Below are 21,204 nucleotides of genomic sequence, written 5' to 3' on the forward strand. Positions count from 1 at the left end.
CTAAACCATTAGATGTGAACTTGTATGGTTTGTAAATTTTCCTCAAGGAATGGAGATACTGATTAAAGCACCCTAATTCTAATGTCAGCTTGTAGAATGGAGCTATGTGCTGAGTCCTCCATTGCGTGCTCCATTCTGAGTCCTGCACAGGGTGCTATGTGCTGAGAGTTTTCAGGATGCAGTGTGCTGAGTCCTGCATTGGGTGCTGGGTGCTGAATCTTTCACAGGATATTGTGTGCTGAGGGGTGCAAAGAGTGCCATGTGCTATGTCCTTAACCAGGTGCATTCTTACATCTTGTCTATGTAAGAGCTCCACAACTAAGATGATTATACAGACAAGAATATTGAGGCTCAGATAGTCCCCATGTCAGGGACAAAATTATGTATTACTGAAGACTTGTGAGTTGTCTAGAGCAGACAATGGTTTGGTTTGTTTTTTTCTTGGTCATGAAACTTGAACTCGGGGCTGAGGCACTGACCCTTACCTCTTGGGCTCATGGCTAGCACTCCACACCGTGGAGCCATGGACCCTCTTGCAGCAGAGGCCATGGCCAAGGAGTCAGTAGCTGAAGTCTGTCATCCTGCCTTCTCAGGAAGCTGAGTTCTAAAGTTCTTGGTTCCAAACTATCTCAGACACAAAAGGTACCATGAGACAATTATCTCCAATTCACTACTAAGAACTTGAAGGGGAAGCTGGGTGCTTGAGCTCATGTCTGTTATCCTACCTACTCAGCAGGATGAGATCTGAGGATCATGGGTCAAAGCTAGCCTGGGCAGGAAAGTCCATGAGATACTTAGCTCCAATGAACCACCAGAAAACTGGAAGTAGCTCTGTGGCTCAAGTGGTAGAGCACAAGACTTGAGCTGAAGTGGTCAGGGACAACAAGCACGCCAAGACTTCAACTCCTTCAATCGACAACAACAATAAAAAAAAGACAGAAATAAACTAACAAAGCTGAAGTAGAGGGCTGGGAATGTGCCTTATTGGTAGAATATTTTGCATATATGAAATCGTGGGCTTCACTTCTCAGGACCACATCACTAGGACATAGCCTGAAGTGGCTCTGTGGCTCAAGTGGGAGAGGGATATCATTGTACAAGAGAAACTAGGTACAGTGCTCAGGTCCTGAATTCAAGCTTCAGGATTCATGTATATGTGTGCACGCACCCCCCTCCCCCACACACACCGTGGTGTGCACACATCCACATCCACACATACACTCACAGACCAGAAGTGATGTTGTTACACAAAATGGGAAAGCACTGGGCTTCTGCAACTGAGTTCATGGTCAGCACCCAGGCCCTGTGTTCAACCCCAAAACCTAGCCACCCAGAGCCCAACTAGGAGAAGTGAAAGCTTTCAAAACCTGATGAGCTTCAACAGTCCTAGATGACAGGAAGCTTTGTGATATCCAAGATGTGCTTGGATTTCCCAAGCTTCCGGAAACATAAGAGAGGTATCATAGGCCCAACATTGCCTGCAATGAATCATTTCATTATGTTTAGTGCCCTAGTTGTCTGTCTGAAGGACTCCTGAATTATATGCAGCACTGTAACTGAACAACAGAATATAGTCTCACAAAGGCAGGATAAGTGCACAGAAGTTGGCCTGCCGTGGGAGGTGGCACAAATGAAGGTCTTCTGTTAAAACAGAGCATTGGGGAGAGAGATAGCTAAGGGTACAAAGAAGGCTTTTTGTCCTGACCTTCAGAGCCCACTCACACTCATCCTCACTAACTGGCCCAGATGGAGTTGTTTGTTACCCAGCTGTACAGGAGTGAGGAATTTTGTGTGCCTGTCCAGACAATGAGAGAGACTTCCTCCAGCAGACCTGTGATACAGAGTGCCACGCCGACCAAAGTAGAGTCTGCTTAGCATGGGAAACCATCTATCAGACCATGATAAGGGCTTCGAGACCTATCTCTGAGTTTTGGGACTTCACCGAAGTCTACCTCAGAGAATGGGGCTTTACAGAAACCTATCTCCAAGTTTTGGGACTTCACCGAAGTCTACCTCGGAGAATAGGGATTCTAAGAGGCCTACTCCTGGGAAAAGGCTGGAAAAACCCCTGGGAAAAGATGTGTTTCTGCCTTTCTTCACTGCATAAGAGTGCCTATTAATCTTTTACTGCTTCTACTGCTCTTTGTACTTGCTCATTGTCAACGTTCCCTTATTCAAAGCTCTTTCTTAAGAGTGTTGACGACCCCAATATCTGATGAGTGTCTTAAAAATATGACTAACTCACCAGAGTTAAGTGCTACCCTGAAACACCTCTTATGGAGGCTAGGAGATAAGTTATAAGTAAATATAAAAGTATTGGGGGTTTCACAAAGTCACTTCAGCAGAAGGAATTATTTGTAAGGGATTTACAAGAAGCTGTAGGCTCAGCTAGAAAAGAAAGAATTTATGGCAATTGCTGAGATAATTACTTAGGAGAAAGAATTTCCTGCTATTTACTAAGAGAATTGCTAGACCTAGAGAATTGCTAGATCCAGGTCTCCTTGAGGTTTACTATTAAAGAAGAAACAGGAAAGATCTATTTGGGAAAGTTAAGGCCTCTGTAAAGATAGGTAATGGTTAATTGGTGACAAACATCGTAATCGTTGTATTTCTTAGAGATAAGCCGGAAACAAGTGCCTATCAGGAGATCAGCTGGTGACCACCTAAAAATGAAGCCATGCAGCAAGATTGTGTAACCTTTTGCCCTCTCTCATGAAGACTTCTGTTATAAAAGTTTGCTATTCTCTGCATTAAATTGCACTCAGCACTCAGCATCCACTCCTCATGTGTGTGAGTTGTCTGTTTGCCATCTCCCCATCCTATTCCAGGTTCCTCCCGTAGGTGTCCTCCGTCGTCCCAACAGAACCCGGTCCGCGGCAACAGAGAAACCCTCAGGTTACACTGTGAACAGTGAGGAGAGCCCTGGAACATGCACAACTTGAAAGAAGTCTCTTATGAACTCATTGTACTGAATACAAATTTCCTAGGTTGATGCCATTCATTATAGCTACTCGGGAATTTCACCTATAAGAATAAAATACATAGACAAAGACATGGAAGTATAGGCTCTTTTTGAGGGGGCAGGTCCTGGGGTGGAAATATGAGCCTATGCATGGTCCCTGGGCTCCTTTTGCTCAAGGGTACTGCATTAAGCTTGAGTCACAGCACCATTTCTGGGTATTTCTGTGATTTCTTTGAAATAACTGTGTCATGGACTTTCCTACACTAGCTGGATTCAAACTAAGTTTCTGTACATCTCAGCCTCCTGAGGACCTGGGATTACAGACAGCAACCACTGGCACCTTATTTCTACTCTTCTTCATTTTTTAATCTGGACAATCTGACTTCTTAACAGGGTCATTCCCAAGGTTTTAATTTATAACTAAACTACCCAGTGTTCTTTATAGCTGCTTTCCCTGAAAAGGATTTTCTCTCCTCATCTTCCCCTCTGGTCACAGGTTTGAGGCCAAAAGTGAGAAATGAGTGTCACAGGATTTGGTAGAAAATATCCACAGTACATGCCAGTTCTGTCACTTAGCATTGAGCTGCTGTGAATTTACTGTCTCAGGATATGAGGACCGAAAGCTGGAGCGATCCTCATAGAGTCTGCATTGCTCCTTTTGCCTATAAAATGATCTAATAATTATGAGTGTTTTGTATCTCCAACGTTAAATGTCTAGAACACAATAGTAGCATTTTCATGTGAAGGGTTAAAGTTTTGAGGCAGTGACCGCTTTTTGCTTGTTTCTAGCAGAGCAACACGTGGTGGTAATCCAAACACCTGGTTGACTGTGTGCCTTTATGAACCCTGCAAAACTTTAGCTCAGGGTTCTCCTACTAGGCTCCACTGTTGGAGTGTAGGATGAGACCTCAGTTGCAGCCTGTTTAAATAAAACCTTAAAACAGCTGTAAAGTCTGAATCTCCATGGTCTTCTTGGTGGGGATCCTGCGACCTGGGTATAACATATTAGTGAGGGCTCGTCGGGGATCCCCCAAAGACCCCCAAGATCTCAGACTCCAAAGGTAAAACAGAGCTGTCTTTGTTAATTTGTCTTGTCCTGTCCTTTTTCTGTTTTACTTTCGTTTTCCTTTGTGAGGATGGCCATTCCGATTCGTAAAGGGTTGTTGAAGCAGATGCTCTTGCACCACAACCCTAGAGGAACTGGGAGACATCCAAGATCCTCTTGTAGGGTGGGGGTCCTTGGAACCCCGCTGTGTGGGGCGGGGGGGGGGGCAGTCCTTGGAACACTGCCATGTGAATTGTGGGGTGGGGGTCGGTTCAGTGTTGGGCCGGAATTGACCAAGAGTGCCTCCTAATAAAGGTCCAACTCGCCCACTGTGGCTCTGCTCCTCCTACTGTGTGGCATGGGTGTGGAACCCCATCGTGACTGTGGTCAGTGGACCAAATTGGGAGATCTCCACTTTGTAAGCTCTTTTTGGTAACTGTCAGGCCTGCTTGTGTTTTGTTTGTACTGTGTATTTTTTTTTGGACTGTAGGTCTGACAGGAATGGAAACCATAGGCACCACTCCATCTAGCCCCCTAGACTTACAAAAAGAAACTGAGACAGAGGGAAAGAAAAGGTACCCCCCATTTTATCAGGGAGATAACTTGGAAGAAGAAATGTTTCCTCCCCCATACTCTCCTTTCCAGGTTCCTTTTGCAGAACCTGAGAATGATCAAGAGGAGGAGGGAGCTATAAAACACTCAGCACCTGCCCTTAAAGTTTCTGAGGGTCCAGTCTCTCGACAATGCCGTGGGATCAACCCCCCTTCTAATGCACCTGTTTTTCCCATACGTGCCATAGGTCCTGTGGATGCAGATGGTCAACAGCAACTCCAATATTGGACATTTTCTCCCAGTGATCTATACAATTGGCACACCCAAAATGCCCCCTTTTCTGAGAAACCCCAGGATTTAATTCGTTTGCTTGAAATTATTCTCTTTACTCATCAGCCCACTTGGGATGATTGTAGTCAGCTTTTACAGGTCTTTTTACCACCGAAGAGAGAGACTTTATCCAAGAAGCAGCCCAGAAACATCCCTGGCCCCTCAGGAGCACCTATCACAGATCCTGCCCTGATCACTGCCTATTTTCCTGAGATCTCACCAACAATTGGGACAACAATACAGTTGAAAGTAGGGAGCAACGTCTATCACCAGGCTCTGTTCGAATCCCAGTCATGACACCAATCAATGGCAACAGATACTAAGAGACTCATTCCCATCCATGGGAATAACAAGGTAATATTATCAATGTCACAGTTGAATGAGTTGATGGTGAATGACGCTCCTGTGAAATTAGACAGCATCATTTCAGGAGACTGACTTTATTTAATATTTATTATGTATGTATTTATTTATTATTATTTATTTAATATTTATTATTATTAATAGTAAAAGAATACTATTACATACAGAATGCAATAATTTCAGGATATTGTTTGATTTACTTAATAGTTTGTTAAGCATGAAAACAATAAGATTAATTACATGGAGGCATTATAAATACCCAAGAATTGGTAGGAATGTAGTCTATATAAGTGAATAATGTATAGACATCTCTGGCACTCTATAAAGATATACATTTATTAGTGTACTACCAACTGCATGTCAATCTGTTCTTATTTTGTCAACCGCTGGGGCTCGATCTCAGGTACTTGGGACTGCCTGTCAGCTCAATTTGCCACAGGATGGCAGGCTGACACTCACCCATTCATGAATTGGGCTTTGAAGTCTGTGAGTTCAGATGCCAGCACTCCCAAAAAATGAATCGTGTAGTAAGAAGCTGATGGTGACACATGTTTTCCTTTTCTGTGAAAGTCCTGGGTGTCAGGAAGGACATGCAATACATATGCAAAACTATATCCTATGTAATCAATGTAATCACTGTTCTATGCGTCATAATAGTCAATAAGATGAGTAGTCAGTACATGAATAAAACCAAACGTAAAATAAGTAACTACACTGAATACAATATGGAATCAACATATGTATAAAAATATAAATCATATATTTAAAATGTAAACAAATAGGATGTTTTCTAGTGGTGGGCATCGATTTCAGGCGAAAGGAACAGACTTGAATTTCTTGAATTCAAGGAGGCAAGCTTCCCCTTCCCACACTGTGCAAAAGCAGGGTTACCTAGACCATGAGTTACAATCCCAGTCCTGGCAGAAAAAAAATGGCATCTCCATGCTATGTGATGCTCAATTCGTAGGTATTTCATTTGGCCTCCATTTAATGAAAGTGATTGTTTAAATGCTTCATAAAGTATTAATTAATATCGACTAGTGTCCTATAATGTAATTGTGTATAATTTTATCCTCGAATCATTCAAGTACTGCCCATTTAATCATGACATACATCACATTCCTTTGGTAATCATATGAATAGGAATGAGTTTCATAGGATCTCCTGCCGTTTGTTGGTGGCAGACCAGGATTCAAACTGTGGGCTCCAGCTCCTACCACTTAAACCTGAGGATAGGGAACTCACAGGTCTGTCCAAGAACATCAGCAAAACCAGGCATCATTGGCTCTCAGCAGTCCTCCTTAAAACTTACAAGGCTGTGATAGGAGGATCATGGTCAAAGTGACCCTAGGAAGGAAAGTCCTTGAAACTCCTGTCCAACTTGTTCCAACAAAGCCAGAAGTAAAGCCGTGTGGCTCCAGTGGTAGAGAGCTAGCCTTGATCAAAAGCAACTCAGAGATTGTGCCTAGATCCTGAGTTCAAGGTCTGGGAACAAACAGACATACACAACAATCTGTGCAGCCATCAAGCTAAAGCAGGTCACTCTCTTGTCCTCAACTGGATTGGACAGAGTTCCCTGGGAAAGGGGCTGCCATCATTTTGACTCAGCCCATTCTGGCTGCATCACAAGATTCCAGCCACACCTCCATTGTTTCATGGTTCTTTCTGACCAATGGGATACAAGAATGGTGGCCACGCTCACATTCCATGCTGCCCAGTAGCACCATGATTCGCTCTGTTTGTTGACACCACTACCAGCAGTTGAGGAAGGTAGTTGTGGCTGAGTGGTGAGCAAGAGACTCGAGGCCTAGGAAGAGAGGTCTTCCTCATCCCACCATGTGCCTGCCTGAGCCCCGGTCCCCTCCCCCCTTCCCCATGTAGCAGCATTTCAAATCTAATGCTGCAGGCTCAGGCCCATGGTTTCCTCAGGCAATTGTGCAATGTTGTGCCATGAGCCAGCTTGGGGCCCTGACCTGGTTCTGGCTCCCCTGTCCTCTGTTCAGGGCCTGAGTGTCTGTCATGCCTCTGCCATTGCTGCTTGCCCCACTTGGAGCAGCTGCCTACAGCTTCTGCCAGCAACACGTGAGTGGCTGCCACACAGCCCTGCATCCTGCGACCCCATATCCCCTCCCCTCCGACCCGGACCCGCGCCTCCCCTGTGCCCCACACTCTGGCCCACGCCCTGCCACAAATGTGCCCCAGGGGTGGGGGTGGGTGTTGACCCGAGGATGCCACCCCCATCCCCAGCGGCTAATGTCCCAAGATACAGGGAGATGCAGGGTTGGGTGAGGAGTGGGTGCCAAAGATCCCCTGGCCTGGAGCAGTGGGAGCCACACAGCAGCACATCTGTGCCCTTCCACTCCCTGGTGGGAACCCAGTGGCTTTAGTCAGAGGTGGGGAGCAGCATGTCTACACCTGCCTTCTGGTTTTTTTTCCTTTTTATTCTGGGGATGGGAGGTGTTGGATGCAGAAGATAGACAAACTTGCTGTGTGAGCCCTTGTCTTCTGTGCTCAGTCAAACTTTCACCTGAAGACAGAGAGACAGACAGACAGAGAGAGAAAGAGAGAGAGAGAGAGAGACAGAGACAGAGATCATCTTTTTCCTTGTACAGCCTGACTGTGCTCAGTTGAGTGATCAATTGGCAAATTGCAGGTGCTGCATGGAGGAGTCTTCTGTCACCGGTCTGGATGTGTGTGTGTGTTTGTGTGTGTGTGTGGGGGGGGTGGGTGGGTGGGTGGGTGTGTGGGTGGGTGTGTAGAAGCGGGTTGTAACAAGGAGGCTGAATACTTTGGTAACTTCTACCTGCTATCTTTGGGGCATGTATGGGCTTCACAGCTGAGGTCTGGGGGCCTGGAAGGGTGAGAGGCTCGACGGGGACTCAGCACTGTTAAATTACAAGAACAAGGGGTCTGTGTGCAATGGAGCTGTGTACTCCCTTGGGCCTGGTTGGTGGCAGTGGGAGCTTGGGAGGACCTGGGAGTGCGGCCTGCAGGGGATGGCTTCCAAGGGGGACAGAGAGCATGGCCAACACTTAGTAAGGATATGAGTTCTGCTAGTATGGAGCGCAACACCATAGGTCAGACTCTGGGTCTTCTAATCATGACATCTGATGGGTGAGGCCAACCCTATTTTAAATCTTGACCTGTGATCTTCAGATCTCAGTCCCCTGACTACCTAGGATTATAGGCATGAGCCTCTGGCATTGGGACTCTGGTTCTTTTGGGTATATTAGTATATTAGGGTTTGACCTCAAGGCCTTAGGCTTGCCAGTCAGGTCTTCTACCATGTGAGTCAAGCTTTTCTGTCTTGGGCATTTCTGAGATGGAGAATTAATATATGCTCAGGCTGGGCTGGATCATGGTCCTCCTATCTGTGACAGGCCTGAGCCACCAGGCCCGTTCTTCTGTAGTTGGGATGGTAGATATGTAGTGCCATGCTCAGTCATTGGTTTAGATGGATTGTCCCAAACTCAGTCCACGGCAGCCGATTATTGACCAGAGGTGAATCTCTGGGTTGGGCCTCAACCATTGGACTTCAATCTCCTCATGGGACAGTTGTGAGGAAACAAGGGATTGATACAGAGGGATCTCTAGAGCAGGGACAGGCACAGATGGAGGGGCCATCTGATACTGTTCTTGGCAATTCTGTGAGCATATGATAGGAAGATACCCGGAAAGATCTCAGAGGGTGTGTATTAACGGTGCAACAGGTATGGGATTATGAAACAAAACATGGCTCTCTTTCTTTATTACTCTATCCCCATGAGTAACGGAATCTTTCACTTTTTTCAGTTTTGAAGCTGGGGAAACTGAGGCACAGAGAAGCCGGGTGACCTACTAATGACTCCCAGCTGACAGGAAGCTCGGCCTGAATTCTCTGCCATGCTCCCTAAGACAATGGGTGCTATTCATCCCACTTCTTGTGGTGGGAAGTCCACTTCTTTTCAGTCATGGGGCTTGAACTCTGGGCCTGGACAGCTCCCTGAGCTCCTCAGCTCAATGCTAGCACTCTACCACTTGAGTCACAGCACCACTTCCAGTTTTTTGGTGGTTCTTTAGAGATAAGAGTCTCACAGGTATTCCTGCCCGGGCTGGCTATAAACCATGATCTTCATATTTCAGCCTCCATTGTACTTAGGATTATAGGCCTGAGCCACCGGCATATGGTTTAAGTGTAATTCTGACCTTCTTTCTTTCACTTTCTCTCTCAGGAACTGATTCAATGGGTGCTGGAGGAGGTGGCCCAGCATCCCCATGTGGATGGAACCAAGGTGGTCATCTCATTCTGGAGGTAAAATGTGGGTCAGGAGCTGTCTCACTCAGTCTGTTGTACCAGCTCCATGAGGTAAGTCCCTCTGTGCCCTGGCTACACTGTGACAGTTATCCATTTTCCATCTAGTCTTACTGGACTCAGTACTGTGTTCAATGCTCTTTTCTAGCAAAAATTTCTGGCTAAAATTATGATACAGAGTTACAGAATGAAAATGTAATGCCATCTTAAGAAAATCATTTAGGGTTCTGGGAATGTGGTTTCATGGTATGGTGATTGCCTAGCATGCATGAAACCCTGGGTTCAATTCCTCAGTACAACATAAATTGAAAAGGAAACACTGGAAGTGGTCCTGTGCCTCAAGTGGTGGAGGGTTAGCCTTGAGGAAAAAAAAATCTGAAGAATAATTCCCAAGCACCGAGTTTCAGCCCCAGGACTGCCAAAACAACAACAACAACAACAATGAACAGTTAGTAAATGCAAAATACAGAACCCATACTTGGAATATATAATTGCTCCTTCCATACTGATACCTGACAATAGTTACTAACACATGTACTTTAAGTATTGATACTGTGTTGAAAAAATGTTTTGTTCATTAGGTCATGGCAATTAATGCTAGGAATGTGCTTAGATGTCAGGTGAAGATTAATTCTGGAAATTCAAATATTCCAGGCTTTTGAGTGGGGTCACTGCTAATCACAATGAGAAGGATAGTGTAAGTGAGATTTGGAAACTATTTTGGCCAGTCATCACACCAGAAAGGCAGAGGCTAATTAACAGTTGTGACAGAAGAGAAGGAATAACTCCAGATGGAAAGAATAAATGATAGTAACTAAGGTATAGCAGAAACCGTTCTAGGGAACCATTTTTGGTTATTAAAGAACTGGTTATCAACTAGGCTTATTCCTCATTGCCTTTAGCATTCAAAATCTCCTAGGCTAGTTCTTAATCTCAGTGTGATGAATGTATCTCCTTCTATGCTGATCTTTCATACCTGATCTTTGCTTTCTAAAAATCTGTCTTTCTATATTTATCTATGAACATTTCCTGATACTATATACATCTACAAAGATGAAAGAGGATGCTAATGTAAGAATCCCATAGCTCATGAGTCATTAATGTAACAAAATATTGTAAATATTGCTACCTTAATTATTCTGAAAAGCGGCAATGTCACATCATTTGGTTCATATTTCCATTCTTTGTCTACATAGTGACATTAAGTGCACATAAATGCAAATATGAGCCGGGTGCTGGTGGCTCATGCCTGTAATCCTAGTTACTCAGGAGGTTGAGTCCAGAGGTTGTGGTTCAAAGCCAGCCTGGTCAGGAAAGTCCATGAAACACTTATCTTCAATTAACCCCCAAAACCCGGAAGTGGTGCTGTAGCTAAAGTAGTAGAGTGCTCAAGCTGTGCTGAAGAGCTGAGACACAGTAGCCAGGATCAATGTTCAATCCCCACAACCAACAAAAAAGTGCAAATATAGGTTTAAGTTTCCCCCAAAGGAATGATGAAGTCAATAGTAATCTTGCCAAATGATTTAGTAGTGCACCTACTTTTGCTGAGTTATTTGTTATGGCTTCTTTGCTAAACATATTCTCTTCTTTAAAAATTGTCAAATATTAGCTTTATAATAAACTTCATCTAATATTTCTTGGTTCAAAAGAGAAGTCCATAGAGTTGATGTCACTTAGCTTTCTTACTGTCTTAGTTCAAAGCCAACCCAGGCAAGAGAGTCTGTCAAACACTTGTCTGTAATTAAACACCAAAAAATCCAGAAGTGGAGTTTTGGCTCAAGCAGTGGAGTAATAGGTTTGGGCCAGGTGTGAAAGAAAGACAACTGTTCAGGGAAAGGGGCCAGTTCAAGTCCCAGAACCAGCACAAACTAAACAAACAAGCAAACAAAACAAACCCTGAGTATTTTTTTGGGACTCTCCTTAAAATAGTAACGGTCTGAGAAGAGGCTGCTTTTGCAGATCATACTCACTGGATCCTGATATTTTGGAATCCTTATTGCTATGGAAAACTCAAGACCAGACTAAAGGAATTGATAACTGATTCCTGCAACAAGAGAATCATCTCAGGAGTGAAACATCCATCCATAAGACGCTTTAAAACCTCCATATCTTTGCTTCTTTGCAGTAGAACACTTTTAAAACAAAGTTACTTCCTTTTGTTCTATGCCTGCCTTCAAATGGCATAGTGTTTCCTTTTGCAATTCTCTCAACCAGAAGTTTACAGACAAGTTTTATATGAGTTAAGGACACACCCAAAAATCAGGGACAGATTTTCCTTCCAGCCTTGGATTCTTTTCTTGTACAGTAAAAAGGAAAGTAATAGTTAACTTGAACTTTATCATTTCTCAATGTTCAATTCCTCTCCTGGGATCAGTTTCCACATCCAGTAACAGTTACTTCCACTTACTTCCTTTAACAATCTATGGTGCTGCTCCAGAAAAAAATGAATGTTTTCTGGCTTCATTGAAATAGCACAAAGACACTTTTGCACATGAGGTAACACGTGTTTCAGAGACAACTTAGTAAAGAGAAATGAAATTTAAATTGCTTATAAATACATTATCCATGAGAATATTTTGTTCAAACTTCTTATGTGCTCTGTAAATTAAGGTGAATTTTAAATGGGAAGAAGGTTCTCAGATCATTTTTTGTGAGTCTATATGCTGTGCATTAATTTCCCAAGTGTACATGAGTTAACAGTAAGAGAAACTATAGCAATTATAGGAGAAAAAGAAGTTCTGTGTTTATGTATAAGTGTTCAATACAATATAGAAGACTCTAAAAATAAGAAAACATTGAAACAATAAAGCCAAGTCCGGTATGTAGATTTATAGGAGTGATATAGAGAAAGCATTACTCCTAAGTGGAACAAGAAGCATGAGGCCAATCCCTTTCTAAATCACGCTTGCTAATCATGTAAATGTGCAAAAAGGAGAATGGAAGAATGATTCTGTTTCCAATTCAAGTCACATATGGGAGAATAGACTTAATTGGAAAAAAAGAGTCTATCCTGAGGGAACAGGAATTATACTAGCAATGAACCTGGTGGCTAAGATCACATTTCTTTTTCTTTCCATTTCTTATATTCCTTTTTATTGGTGTTGTTTTTCGTGTCACTTGAAATATGGGACAAGGCGCTGTCCCTCTGAAATGCAGCTCAAGGCTAGTGCTCTTCCACTTGAGCCACAGTGCCACTTCCAGTTTTCTGGTAATTATTGGAGAAAAGAGTCTCCAGGACTTTCCTACCCGTGCTGGCTTTAAACCCCAATCCTCAGATCTCACAACAACTTGGTTTATGATCACATTTCTAACAGTGTACACTCAGGATATGTAATGTATATGTCCATCTATCTTTATATGAATTTTGAGTTAAAAATTTGGGCTACAGGATAGACTTTACACTCACAAAATGTTTGAAGTTTAAAAGTTGATACTCCTGGAAAAATAAAACCTAAGAATGTAAAGGAGTCTGGGAAGTTCAATTTGCATCCAGCTTGGACAGTATAGGCTTTGAGACACTACCTATAATTAACCAGCCAAAAGCTGGGATACCAGTCATGAGCAAGATTGCTGAATTACAGGTTTAGGTTTTTGCATACATACATACAAATATACACATACACACAGAGGCATTTATAGGTGCACACAAAAATATACAAATGAAACAATTCTCAGAATATGTAGGAAAGTTAGAAAACAATAGAAAATAGGTCCTGAGTAAGACTAGAACCAAGTGATAATTTTTAATATTAGAAAGCCTTCAAGTGAACTTTCCCCCAGAATTTGAGAATATTACACAGGTAGGGACCAGAGATAGTAAGAAAGTCAAGCAACCATTATTAACGGGATATGATATATGGTGGAATGAATCAGGGAAGCCTGCAGGTGCATCTGAAAATGTTCATATCCCGTGTCAAATGTTAAAACATCTTTGAAAATAGTACATAAACAGTCTCAGCAGTCAGTCTAGTGGATAAGATTATAGGAGAAGTTCAGATTTGCTAATCTGTTTCTAGATAAAATAAAACAAACTATGTCAGGGCAATGTGATACAAGCCTGGAATTCTAGCACTCATGCAGGAGATTAGAGAGTAGAATTACCTAATGATATCTTCCCTGGACCAGGTAGAATAATTTTGTCTCGGTAAAACAAACCACCAACAAAAAACGAATACACAGTTGGAAGTTTGGCCTAATTTTGTCATTATGTTTTGAGAAGTCAAGTTCCTATTGAATGCAACTCATACATATCCTCACTTGTTTTTTAAATGCTCTCATCATTACAGAACATTCCTAGATGCAGAATAGCTCATGATTCCCGTCCAAAAACTTGCAGAAGTAAGTAAGCCTCATTCTGTTGGATTCCAAATAAATGTTGAAGGATTACAAAAGCTTAAGTCTGGAGAAATAGCAAAGTTCGTCTAATGTAGGACTCTGTAGACCTTGTTAAATTAGAATTTAGATTTAAAATATATTTTTTGGTTTTGTTTGTAATTTCATATTCTATAGGATACTACAAAATTCTTTTTAAGTAGACGGATTATTTGAAAAATTCACAAAAGATTCTGGCATTCTATTTGCCTAGATATTATTTCAATAGCGTTATATTTAGAACATAGTTAATAGATAATTCGCACAGTTCATGTATACCATGTTAATATGAATGATCTAGACAGAGTTGCCAAGAAATGGATGACATTAATTTATACATTTAGAAAAACCAATTTTTTAAGGGTTTGGTTTAATATGGTATGAAGAGAGTAATTGTGTGACATCTGCTTTCTTCTCCCTATATGTACCACAGGAAGCCATTTCCTTATTTACGTTTCTCTGTATACATGGAGAAAAATGCTAGGTTTGGAGTTTGTTTTCAATTTTGTTTTTGTTTTATTGGTTCGTCCTAGAGCTTGAACTCTTGGTCTGGATAGGGTCTCTGAGCCTGTTTATGCTCAAGGCTCATGCCCTACCACTTCAACCTCAGTGCCACTTGAGTCTGGCTTTTGTGGAGAAGTTTTTGGAGATAAGATTCTAAGAAACCTTCCTGCCTGGGTGAGCTTTGAATCATAATTTTCCTATCTTAGCATAGTGAATATCTATGATAACTTAAAAGTATAAATATAAATAATATTTGCAAGTGTTCTCATGTCAAGAATACCAGTGGAGGAAAAATGATGCAGCTCAGTTTATGGTGGTGTTCTTTTCAGAACAAGGAGGGTGTCACATTAGCAGAGGTGTAGTATTTTTTCAAAATAGAGATAAGGTATTCATGATGTGAATTAAGGAATTTTAAGGTGTCCCTTACAAGTTGGAAACTGTTGGGCTAGTATGACTTTATGGCATAAATCTTGGGATTGACGGTCATAGACATAATAGCTTACTCTTATAAAAAATTGCTTACTCTTGAATAATTAATTATTACACATGCTTCACAGTTTTATCCTCTATCAGAATGTGGCTATTTTTCTATTTACTTCTCAATCTGTAACACCCCATTGGAAACTGCATCTATTGCAGAAGTACATAACATACAAACAGGTACTGTTTTGAATCTCTTAGGTATGTTGAGAATTTAAAAATGAGTAGTTATTAGTCATAGGAATTTTGAAGAACACATATATTCTGTCCTCTTAAAAACTTACTTACTTTTAAAAGTTATGGGTTTCTATAGCATTAAACTGTTTTCTGTTTTAGAATGAGAAAATACTAAATTTATTCTTTTTCAAAAAATTTGGCAAGTATATTGTGAAAATATTGTCGAGTTGGATAACATGCAAGTTGATTACCCTCTGATAAAGAAGGGGGAATTAATTCAAATTAGATGCCAAATAGTATTGATTTTTAAAATGTTACTACATAAAGAATATTATTTACTGTGCCAATACAGTGAAATTATATTTTATGCAGCTTATTTTTTCAATTTTATTATAACAAAGATGTACAGTGGGGTTAAAATAATTGTAAGGTATTAAATCATAGCTTTTCAAACTTGGTAACACTCCCTCATTTTTCTCACAGTTTTCCTTCACCCCTTCACCGCTCACAAGTTGTGAAGTACATTTCCAAAATGTTGTCTTGTGAGTATTGCTACTGCATTGGTTTGCCTTTTGTCCTTTGTCTCACCATTATGCTCACCATTGTCTCACCATACAGCAGGGATAAACCATAGGGGAACACCCCAAAGAAAACAGAAATCACATAGTTCATCAAAAACAACAACCACAAATGAAAAAAAAAAATCTGGTTCCATATCTTGGAATTCATTTTGCTTATCATCGTCTAATATGGTAATATATACGCATAACAAAGCCACTAGAAAATAATAGCTGCATGGATACTATATCATGAAAACAGCATGTTAACATTTTGATGGTAAAGGTGGAATTAGGATTGGTGAATTTGCGGTTCTGATAAAGGATTTTCAAGGGTTTTAAAGTTATGACAAGTAAAATTTAACTGTTCAAAATTTTTAACAACTTAGCCTATTAAGAAAATTTAAAATTGCCTGGAAGAATAGGCTTTCATGCAAAGAAATCCAAGGAGACTTAGTAGAGAGGGAGCAATGTGGATGAAGATGGCTCTTTTTCACACTAAAAAAACAAACCTCAGAAACCTTGCTGTAAGTCCTGTAGGTTCCCTTGGAATTGTCCTTACCCAGGAACTATATTCTCACTGTTTGAAACCAGATTGTATTGGAATTTAAATTAAAAGTTCTTAAAAAAATAAGGCATCAAAATTTGTAAATTTACCTTTAATTACCAAACAGTAATTCTCTGAAAAAGATAATTTGAGTCAAAATATTTAGGGAGAAAGTGCCCTCCACAATAAAAGAAGGTGTTGGTATTACACATTTCTGTTTGTAACACTTTCCACAATGTCTTTGGACGTGAAGCAGTGAAACACAGAAAAAAATTCTGATTGGAAATTTCAAACCAATGATTTGACATTTCTAAGTGGCTCACAAAAAATAATATTCTTATTAATATGAGATAGTGAAGACTTCTTTTATTACATATGCCAAAAAGTTTAGAAAAGAATTGAGCAAATGGAAAAAATAATAAAAAAATTTTCTTAGAAGCCTTAGCTAAGCATAATGACTTCAGCAGTGAAGGGAGGCCAAAACTTTTTGATATAAATTGTGTTAGTATTTTTACTCCCTAAAGTGATTTTACAGAGCGCATTTGGCTCACTACAATGCAGAACTGATTGAATGAAGACATGAAAATATATTCCACATCCAAATGAGGCAACTTAAAGAGTTTTAAAAGAGAAATAATGAAGATGTAGCAGTGGTGGAGCCCGTATGTTCCTTCAGCTTCACTAGACTTGAAGCCAAGAACCTGTGATTAATTGGAACTCCGGCAAAAGATAAGAGGACATAGAAGTAGGACATAGAAGCATTGTCCTTTTGTAACAGACACTTTCTTCCAAGGTATGGGTGATTTAACTCTATTCTCCTCCATACAACTTGGTGAACAAATGCAAGACCAAGAGAGAAATAATCTATTGAAATAATTTTGCATAGAATAACTTCACTGTTCCTGATATGGTATCTAAGGAGAATCTTAAGAGAGAAGATAAAAAGTGCAGTATTTTTTGGTTTCCTCTAAGCATCTTGTTAGCAAATATATCTTTGAGGTTAGACAATTCTGATTGAACCAAGTCATGGAGTACTAATTTTTGTGGGCACTTTAGATACAAGAAGCCTTTCAAGGTAAAAGAAAAAATATATAGCCAAATATTTGTGATCACAGCCTCTTGGACAGTTTTCTGGAGACAAAGATTTACTTTAGATTTCTCCTCATTAAAATAGATGTTGTTTCATGGCAACCAAATGCAAGAGGGAAGTTTTATGGACTCACTTGGCCAATTAAACAGCATGAAAGAAGAAAATGGCAAATAATATTTAATGAAATTACTTTGACCAATTACTTTGCCAGAAGAAAGAAGAAAAAATATAATTCAAAAGCAATTTGACTTAAAAGTATCAAGAAAGAGTAGTGAAGAGAGATTAGAGAAAATACAGAGGATTGTTTTCTCTCCAGTGGAGTAATGGGTTCTTGATCTTGTTTCTTCCATTCTACCTCACAAGCTACCAAGTGTGTCTCAGGACTGGATTATCCAGTTCAGACAGAAAACTCGTAGAAGAAAGATACTGTTTGCAGCAGATATAGGTGATTTATAACCTTAGACAATCTAATTCTGTTCAAAATTCTCCCTATCCCAAACTTCCCTCTTTGAACAGCTTTGTTTGCTTTTCCCAAGACTGCCCTTCATTAACTGATTAAAATTTTGAGTGGTCATATTCATACTCTCTAGAGATTGCTGTTTGGTTGTGATTTTTGTGTGTTTTTGTTTCTTGTTGTGTTTTTTAACTGAATTTTAAAGGGTTGTGCAATTGTGTTCAATTAAATATATCCATCTAATTGTCCAATACTCCTAGATCAGAGTCACTCCTTCCATCATTCTCAACCAACCCTTTCTCCAAGATTTATTTCCAATTTACCACTTCCTTCATCATATGTGTACATTCAGTATTCTAACTGTACCTGCCCCTTGTTCATTTTTCATTCATTCTATGTCTTTACTATAATTCCTCTCTGGTTTCAACTTCCTGATTGTCATTCTGTTAAACTGTCTATTAATACTTTGAAAAGTTTATATACATTCCATGGAGTTTCAATCCTGCATATTCTTTAATTGATGCCAGTTTATATTTCCATAATTCATTCATCTGCAGCAACAATTTGCAAGACTGGAGATGGGAAGCACCTAAACATGATTTTATTCTCAACTGTTTGTAAGATTAATCGTTAGTCAAAAAGAAAGTTAAAAAATGGCTTAGAATGTATTCCTAACTATGAATTTTTATAAATGGCCTTGTACAATGGTGTGATTCTTTTATTTTACATGGAATAATATTTTCTACTACCTATAAGTTTTGGAAAAAGAAGAAAATTAAAATTTATTCCTAGAGAGGAATATGATAGAAGTAGAAGACAGATACTATGTTTGTCATATCTCTGATAAGTACCCATATTCAAGACTTAAAGTCATATTTCTTACTATGTTAGACAGAGGGAAAACAAAATAACATATAATAAGGCAACTATTTGTGATTTTTTAAAATGTACCTTATTAAATGATGAAATTTATTAGCTAATGTTTGGGTTTGAAATTTAGGAGGTTGATCTATTTAACACATTTCTGAAAGGCTCTTACTGAAAAACACAAATTGTGGGTGGTAGTATTTCTACACTTTAATGAATGGTTGAACATGTTTGGCATTAGTGCTGTATAAATAATTCAACTCTATTTAACTTGCTCCCTACACTTGAAAAACTTGTAATGTCACTAAGTATCATCAACTTGTCAAATGTTATTTTGGCGAAATTGATTTTAAAAAGTATATTTGAAAATGAATATACTTTCAGATTAAATGTAGATTATCATTGGTTTGAGAGTGACATTTTTATACCACAGAACCATGTTGTACTGAAGTCCCAGTGTTTTGAAGCACTCCTTAGTGCTTCAAATGTTTTTCTGAATTACATTTGACCTCTAAGTCAAGTTTTCGGGCTTTGGTAGACCAATTATGGATCTGTCCTTCCAGGAACTATTTTTGGCCCACTTATGTTGGAATAAAATCTTTCGTTAATCATAGGTGAGGGGTATTAAAAATAAACATATGACACTTTGTGAACTTGTTCACTCATATGGGCTGGTCATCTGTAAGTTGAATGTTTGAATTACAGTACTTTCTCTCAAATTTTGTGATCTCATCCTTCATTTTAAGTTGCCTTGCATTTCACAATTGTTTACTGCTAATTCCTGCATCTCAAGGAATTGGGGCCCTGAAATATAGGAAATGCGAAATTGAGATGGGTCTTCAATTACTTTGTGTTGATATGTTGCATGGGCCTTGGTGAAAAGTCTTGCCCCTGTTATCTGATGATGCAGGTAACTGGGACCTGGGATCCTAGGACCCATGGGTACTGCAGAAAAATAATATATTTTAGACATCTTAGCAAAATTTGGGAATAATCAGTAGGAATGCTTCAGAAATATGGAGAAAAACAGTTTGGGACAGGCGAGTTAAAACAATAAACAGAGCAGCAGAGTAAAATCCATTACAGATTAGAGGAAAACATTGTTATTTTACCATGTGGATTCAGAAGGCAAAGAACAGTTATAATGTATCACAAGTTTATACTAAAAACATTGCATTGATACTTTTTATAGTCTAATATATATTTTAAACCTAATTATTTATATTCCAATTCTATTTATTGGAAAAAAATAAATATCAATTTATTTGTCAAATTATCAACTAATTCTAGTAAGTTTCATTGTGTGAAATATAAAATCAGCACATATAAATGTAAAATGTATGACTATATATAATTAAAAGGCACACATTTTGCATTTTTCTGTTGTAGTTACTGTATCAAAGGCAACTCCGTTTTAAAGTATTATTCCATTATCTCTACCTCAGTGTTTGATAGAGTTAGACCTAAAGTTTTACCATTTGTAGATTTATGGCATGGAGGAAAGAGGAAACTCTGTGATTAAAACATTATCAATTTAATGCCTAATAACGAGGAGAAACATATGCACTTCTCCTGCAACTCTGAAAATATTTGGTTATAAAAAGGCAGTAGTGTAATTTCCTGCCTGGTTGGATCGTAGACAGGCCAGAACAAAAAGTAATCATGCATATGAACAATTTTTCCACCTTCTTGGCTTTAGCTACTTTTGAAATGGAAGGTATAATAAACAATTATATTTTGATAAAATACCTTCTAGTCTGAACAGTTCTGTTTGAACGGTTCATCTCTCTATGATCTCTTGTAACCAAGATTAGTTTTGTTCTAGTAAGAAAATCTTTGCTGTCAGGGTAAGATATTCTAGTTGGTCTGTTCCCACATGGAAGAAGGGTAAAGGCTCAGGTAGACATTTGTTCCAGTAACACCTCATTTGGGAAATTGTCAGCTGAAGAAGTTTAGAAGTAGTTCTTAAGCAATGCTTACTTTGAATCCATTAGGTCCACAAAGCTAATTCAATTGGATAAATAAGTACTTGAAAAAGCCATCACCTTTGGACCTATTTATAAATAATTAAGAGTACGATCAAATACCAAATAAAAAGACTTAATATAGTCATTGACAAAAAAATTTTGCAAATGTGAGCAATCGACTGATCAATATAATTTTTTTCCACTATTCACAGAATTTAAGGGAAATAAGATCGATAGCATTGTTAGGAACAATAAGGTTTCCTTCTTACAAGTAGGCACCCATAGATATAAACCTGTATAAAGATTGCATCATTAACTACTTAAATTTAGAGGATATTACGTGCTTCAGCAGCATGTATACTCAAATTACAATACAGAGATTAACATGGCACTTGCACAAGGATAATATGAAAATTTGAGAAGTATTCCATATTTTTCATTCTTCAGATGCAAGAAATGAAAAACAGTTACTAAAAATTTGATTACAAAATTACAAGCGTAACAATACACGTAATTCATATTATTAAATTTAGTTTGACATCAGTGTATTAAATCTTCACCTCAGAAAGTCGTTTACATAGCATAAACTTTACAAAACTTTTCAAATTAGACAACACTGACATTTTATCCCAAAGAAAAATAATATT

The 21,204-nt window shown here is 39.3% G+C and overlaps 1 pseudogene; it reads left to right on the forward strand.

Annotated features, from left to right (window-relative positions):
* Positions 1–20,897: 20,897 nt before the first annotated feature.
* Positions 20,898–20,994, forward strand: LOC122117551 (annotated as a pseudogene).
* Positions 20,995–21,204: the final 210 nt, after the last annotated feature.

This window comes from Dipodomys spectabilis, unplaced genomic scaffold (assembly GCF_019054845.1).
Source record: "Dipodomys spectabilis isolate Male_0828 unplaced genomic scaffold, ASM1905484v1 ptg000143l, whole genome shotgun sequence".
NCBI lineage: Eukaryota > Metazoa > Chordata > Mammalia > Rodentia > Heteromyidae > Dipodomys > Dipodomys spectabilis.